Raw genomic sequence first — 7,022 nt, forward strand, 5'->3', positions numbered from 1 at the left:
CGCCGCCGCGCCGCCCGTCCAGAGCCGCCGCGTTCGCCTCGCGCGGCCCAACCGCCCCAACCGCCGCAGCCCCGCGCGAGCGCCGCAGCCGGAGCGGACCCGGCCCCTCAGCCGCAGCCCGGCCCAACGTGGCACTTGGGCAGAGCCCCGGGCGACCGGCGATTCAAACCCCCGGCGGCGCCTTGGCCAATCGCGAGCGGGCAGCTGGCCGAGCGGCGGCGACGGCGTCCAACCGCTGCTCACCGCAGGCCCGCGGGTCGCCCGGTCTCAAGGGCAAGCAGCCAATAGAAACTCCGAGGGAAACAAAGAAGGCGGGGAAAGGCGAAGGGGTGCGGCCTGGGCTCCGCCCTCCTCGCTCCCTCCCGTCGCCGCGGGACCCGCTCGGGCGCGGGGTGTGGAGGCGGCGGCTTCCGCGGCGCCGGCGGTGGGTGTCCGGCCGGCAGGACAGCGAGCCAACGGGCAGGCTGCGTGGGCGGGAGGGCGAGAGTCCGGCCTCCAGCGTGGCTGCTGTGGCGGGGCGTCCCTCGTGCGGGCGGGGGTGCGGCGGTGCCGCGAACCCAAGGTCACCGTCCGGGTCCCCGTCGGCCCTCCGGCCTTTGGACGTCCGGAGTCTCTGTCCTCGGTGCGGGGAAATTAAGGGGGGCCGGCGGCTCGGGGCTGCCCGCCGCTTCCCCTGGGCGTCTGCGCCCGTGGGAATTGTACGCCCCCTAAAAGGGCGGGCTCCGGCCCTTCGGGAGCCTGGGGGGAGGGGATGCAGCCGAAACTGGCTCCTTAGGAAAAAAATGTAAGCACCGGGAATGCGATTTGTAAATGGCTCAAAGGCCACAGGAAGCCTCTGGGGTCATGACATTGCGCGTGGAGAGCGGAGAATGCGGGCCCGCGGACGCGGAAGGCTTCGCGCGTGAGACGGCGGCAATGCGGGGAAGGGGCGATGGCGGCGCACGCAGCCCCCTCCTCTGGACCCAGGCGTCCCAAAGGCTCTTACACTTTATTGCTGGATTAAAAAAGCAGAAAGCTGGGTCCCATGCAAAGCCTTCGCTTCCCCATTGTCAGTGCTCTGGTGGAGAGAGTAGTCCAGGGCCAAAAAGAAAACTTAAAACCATCTTAATGTCAGAGTCGGTCTCTGCAGGTGGAGCGCCGTGGGGGGGAGGGGAGGGGACGCGGGCCACGGAGGGCGGTTTGCGGCAGCGAAGGGCCCGAGTCTCCACCCTGACCTTCGCCTTCCGCAGCCACTGGTCTGCGGGATTGAAAGTGCGGGACTTTCTCTCTTCATGGCAAATGGCTCATTTTGGCCTCAAGTGGAAAGTGCACTGAAACATTCTTCAACATTCTCCTTCACAAAAAGAGAGATCTGGAGAATTAAAGTTATTGATAGTTTAAAATGACCAAAAAAAGCCCTCCTTTTTGCCTTTTGGTATTAGTGGGTTCTTATTAAGGACACTATATTTAGGGAACTTTTTTTTTCTTTTTTCCTGGAAAAGCTTGAACAAAAACTATTGAAAAGATGTTAAATTTCAATGCTAAAAGCTCTGCCTTGGACGGGGCGCCATAGTCGTAGCTTAGAAGTAGCCGTGAGCCGTCTTTTCAGCGACTTAAATATTTGGTTTGGCAGTAGGTTCCTGAATGACAGCCCTGGCGGTATTTAGCGCCCCTGCCCAGCCTAATCATGGCACCATTTTGCTACTTTTAAAGTATTTGGTAAGGAGAAACCAGAAGTCCTTTGTCCCTGGTTGTAAAGATAAAATATCCTTGTTCTGTGTTTTGTTGCTATAGTAAAATCAGGTAAGGAGAGTCTTTAGATAGCCGTGGTGGCTTAAAAAAAAATTGCAAGAGGTGATTTTCAGTTAGATACTTACTGAAATAATTATTTACTAGGATGACAACCTAAAGCAAAATATTAATAGTTCTTTGCAAGTTGAAATAAGGAAGATTTTTACTTCCTCCTCTTAACATGTATAAACAAAGAGAAATTCAGGCTGTAGAGTTTTTATAATGTTATTAAGACCTTCTATTCACATGTTTCAGACAGGATGGGTCCTTAACTCAAATTCTTTTAAAAATGTTGATCTCAGCTCAGCAAGCTTATGACCCTTCGCAAAATTCCTGCCTTCCGACTTAATGACAGATCCGTCGAGAGGGTGTGGCGTGCTGCTTGTTCTAGCATGCCCGAAATAAAACTAAGGAAAAGAAAAGTGTCTAGATTTTGGTGGGCTAAATTTGTATCTTGGCTTTTGGTTTTTCTGACTCCCTTGTTTTTGGCCCTCTTAGTGATCCAGTAACCTCTAGCCTCAATCTTTCTTCTCAGTTATGCCAAAAGCAACTCCCAAGAGTGAGGTCTTCACCAGTAGTTCCCAGCTTTTACAAATCTGAGAATTTCTCTTGAAAGCCAAAAAATGTTGGCTGACGTCCACATAACAGTACTCGTATATTTCAAGTGTTTAAACACTGCATAACGGCAAAAAAAAAAAAATTCAGATTTGTATTTTCTCATTACAGCAGAATCTACAAACATTGTAAGAATAGTAGTATACATATGGGCAAAATATTCTTTATTCAGTCTGCAGACAATGCATGGTGTGCTTATGGGCTTAATAACCCCTCGTGATAATTCCAGGGCCCTACTTCCCATAGCATTGGAATCATTCTTGGGTCTATCCAATGCAAGGTGAAGCTCAGGAACTTTGGTAGTTTGATCATTTGAGCCAAATACCCTCGCCCCACTTCATATTTGCCCGCCATTCCCTAAGAAATTGGGCAATGCTGACTGCAGTGTCTGCTTATTTCCTTAGGCTTATTAAAGCAAGGTACAGCTCTAAAGTTATCTGAATATTTGTTTAATTTTTTAAAAAAAAATATGTCTTTATTGATTTCAGAGAGAGGAAGGGAGGGGAGAGAGAGAGAGAGAAATGTCAATGATGAGTCATTGATCAGCTGCACCCTGCACACCCCCTACTGGGGATGAGCCTGCACCCCTGGGCATGTGCCCTGATTGGAAATGGAACCGCAATCTCCCGGATCCTAGATGGATGCTCAACTGCTGAGCCATGCCTGGCCGGGCTGTCAGTTTTCTGATTCAATAAAGATTGTGGAGACCTGGCCAGTGTTCCAGTAAGGCAGGATTGAAACAGTCATGGTATTATCTTAAAACTATTGTCAAGATTAAAAGGAAGATGAATCTGTACCTATCTCTAGGTTGGCCAACCTTTTCCTGTTTTCCATGTAAATCACGTCATTGAAAAGGTAAGACAATAGGCCAGCTTTAAGAGAGATGTTGATCCGAACAAGGACCAGAATGTGTGCTTTTTTCTATATCCATCTTAGGTATGTCCTTTGGGCCAAATTTATATAGTCTGTCGGCAGGGAAAAAAAGTAAATCTTCCAGTGCAAGCCTATAGTACTGAATGGAGAACTTTATACTAAAATGAAGGGCTGGCTTCTATTCCTTCTCCCTGGCTTTAGCTGAAGGATGTCACCTCATTGTTTCTTTTCTGTTGCACCCTCCAAGTAGGTAGGATGCTAATACCATGAACACCTCTCCCTGGCCATGAGTTAAGCATGTTTAAATTCTTGGATATATCTTTTATAAATTAGAAGGGATAGTAAAACATATTCAAGTAGAGTCATGATCTATGCAAATTAGGGTTTCTGGCAACAGCTCAAAAAATGTTGAGTGAATGGATAGGAGAAAAAGTGTTAAATATTCATAGCTAGTGGGTTTGGACCCAGCTAGAATTAACTAGTGTCCAGTGGAATTGTACCACCCATCAGCTACTTTATGCAAGCAGTGAATTTTTAACCAGTTTCCTTTTTTTTTAAACAAAGGAAGAAGACATCTTCTGCATGGAAAAATGACACTTTTAAGTACCAAGCCCATTGCTTGGGCGTATTCTATGATAACATTAGGGATTGAAATGCTAAATTCTTTCTTCAGCTTTTACTATGTGAAGTTTTTTTTGCATGTCTACAAGACTTCAGAAGTGGCCTTTTACCAAGCCCAGGTGAGATGGAGCTCCTTTGTCCCTTCAGCTAGGATGGTTTCTCTTCCTCACGGTGTACATTCTTGTGGTTCTCCAAAGAGCCTATCCTCACGCAGCTGAAAGATATTATAAGGCAAGGTTATCCATGTCTCAGGTCCTCTGTGTGAGGGCAGAGAGAGATTTGTAAAGAATTGCCATTTAAAACAGAAAAGCTGTAGAGTTTAACGGGTAAGCTTTGGCTATCTGGAAAATTCTCTTATGTGCACAATTAGAATAATTGTTAAGATATTCTGTGCGGCCTGGCCAGTGTGGCCCAATGTTTGAGTGTTGACCCATGAACCAAGAGGTCCCCGGTTCAGTTCCCAGTCAGGGCACATGTCTGGGTTGCAGGCTTTATCACAAGGAGGATGTCTCTCATCAATTTTTCTGTCCCTCTCCCTTTCTCTCTGTGAAAAAAAAAAAAGATATTCTATGTCTTAGAAAGTCCCACAGTATTCACAAATTGTACTGTAACTCAGTTCATGGTCTTGGATAGCAACAATGATATTTTAACCTTTCTTAATGAAATTATGTGACACTGTGCCATGGTGTGTACACAGGCCACCGCTCTTTGCTGAGGCACGGCCTGTGTGCCTTGTGGGGAGGCCGTCTAGCATATGGAGTCTAGGTGCTTTCCATCCGCCTGGGCTCAGACCCGGCTCTGTCATTAGCTAGGCAAGCTGCTTAACTTCTCTGGCCCTCAGTTTCATACTTTGTAAAGTAGGAATAATAACTATACCTGCTCCTTAGGATTGTTTTAAGGGTTTAATGAAATAATTCATATAAACTCTGGTACAGTGATGCCTAAACACAAAGTGAAGGTACACTGGCTTTTTGAGTGGTATTAGCAGTTATTGTTCACATGTCCGCAGGTGCCCCGTTAGTTCTTAGAGCAATGAGCTTTTTAAAATAATCACCTTTGGTTCCTTCACATTAAGTAAACATCCAGGGGTCATTTTCATCAGTCTGAACTACACTAAAATAATCCTGTGTTTTTTCCTTCCTAGATAATTTTAATGATCTGGAACGCTCTTAATGGCCTGACTGGGTATTTTCACAGTAACTCGAAGGCCGACTGCTGTTCCAGTCGTCACAGTTGTGTTTTGTATGGCACTGCTTTATATGCAATGGCCTTCCTGCTTCCTTGGTTCCCTTGGAAATACTATGATGAAGGTGACTGGCTCAGCGGACTTCACCTGGTGGTATCATTATGTGCTTTCGACAGCATGCTTACCTTTGTTCAGCAAGCCCAGTGTGCCCTATTTGTTGAGATTTTCACTAGACACGAAAGTCGGCTTCGGCTTATTAACATTAACCAAGTGGCTGTACTGGTGAGATCCACCAGCATCCTTTTCTGTGGCCTCGTCTCTGATAACATGGAAATTTTGCTCAATTTTCAGACCTTTGCGGTTGTCCTTGCCATCCTTGCCGCTGCCAGCCTTTACGCTGGCATGTACCACATGCGGTGCTTTGAACCCAAAAGAAGCCCCAAGGAAAACCTTTTCTCGGAAAGTGAACTGGATCCCCCCTGGACCTCTGTCGTCTCACAGATGGGACAAGTCCTGACCCAGAAAAACTTTTGCCTCTTTCTGATAATGAATTTCCTCCAAGTCTTTCATTTAACCTTCTTCAGTAACTTCATGATGATCTTCACAGAGGGTCTCATTCCCAAGGAGGTTCTTCCTTCTGCCGTGAGGAGTGTCATGTACGGGGCGGGCTTCATCTGCCCGCAGGTAAGTGATGCTTACTCTTGGAGCTCCCTGCAGGGAGGGAAGATTTAATGCTTACCTGCTAAGGAAATAAAGAACCTGACTATGTTGGGAGTTTGAAAAAAATGACACCATTTATTAAGAGAGTCAAAGATTCAGGGTCCCAGACATTATACAAGATTCAGCAGAAACATAATGGAAACGAGATGAAGGGGAAAAAGGAAGGAGAATCCAATGAGAGTGGAGCAACATGATATTTTAAACATTCGAGCTTTTGAAATTTGAACCCTGAGCTTTCTCATTTAAGCCTCAGCAGAGCTATGGAAGAAATAAGTGGCTTTCTGGGAGTGTGTAGCTTTGCTTTGCCCTGCATTTAAGGTTCTTACGACCCTTACAAGGAAGAAGAGTTACTCGGGAATTCTTAAAGCCAGATTTCAGAATGGTTGGCGCAATGACTGAGTCCTGGAATTCCAGAGTGTTGTTAAAATTCCACGATCATTACCATCATTGTAGATGGCGTGCCCTCCTTAAAAAATCAGTCTAAATATGTCCCCTAAAACAGTGACTTAACCTGCCCATGATATGGGTTTTTCCTATTTTCATAATTAAGTGATAAGTAAAATTTGTTATGTATACTCTTTGGAATAAGTCTTTCTAGATAGACGAGTTTTTACTGTTTACTAACTTTCAAAAATATTTAAACCATGTGGGATAGAAATATTTCTAAAATATTTTAAGTGTTGCCACACTTTCTTAAGCAAAGTGTACAGGATAGAAATTGCCTTTCTGCCATTAGCTTGGTCCTTGATCGTAGTTTGGTTACCACATGTACCTCAATAATGATGATACACATGTATTGGGTGCTTCCATGTGCCACGGACTGTGCAAGTGCATAGTACACATTACCTCACAGAATCTTCGAACCATCTTTGAGGGAAGGACTCCTCTCTCTCTCTCTCTCTCTTTTTTTTTCCAATATATCTTTATTGACTTTTGAGAGAGGAAGGGAGAAGGGGAGAGAGAGTTGAAACATCAATGATGAGAGAGTCATTGATTGGCTGCCTCCTGCACGCCGCCTACTGGGGATCGAGCCTGCAACCCAGGCATGTGCCCTGACCGGGAATCAAACCTCGATCTTCTGGATCCTAGGTTGATGCTCAACAGCTGAGCCACGCCCGGCCGGGCTTCTTGCTTCTTTCTTCTTTCTTTTTTCTTCTTTCTTCTTTCTTCTTTCTTATTCCTTCTTCTTCTTCTTCAAAATTTTATTTATTTTATTATTTTTATTTTATTTTTCTTT

The sequence above is a fragment of the Miniopterus natalensis genome, chromosome 3 (genome assembly GCF_054644295.1).
Source record: "Miniopterus natalensis isolate mMinNat1 chromosome 3, mMinNat1.hap1, whole genome shotgun sequence".
Lineage (NCBI taxonomy): Eukaryota > Metazoa > Chordata > Mammalia > Chiroptera > Miniopteridae > Miniopterus > Miniopterus natalensis.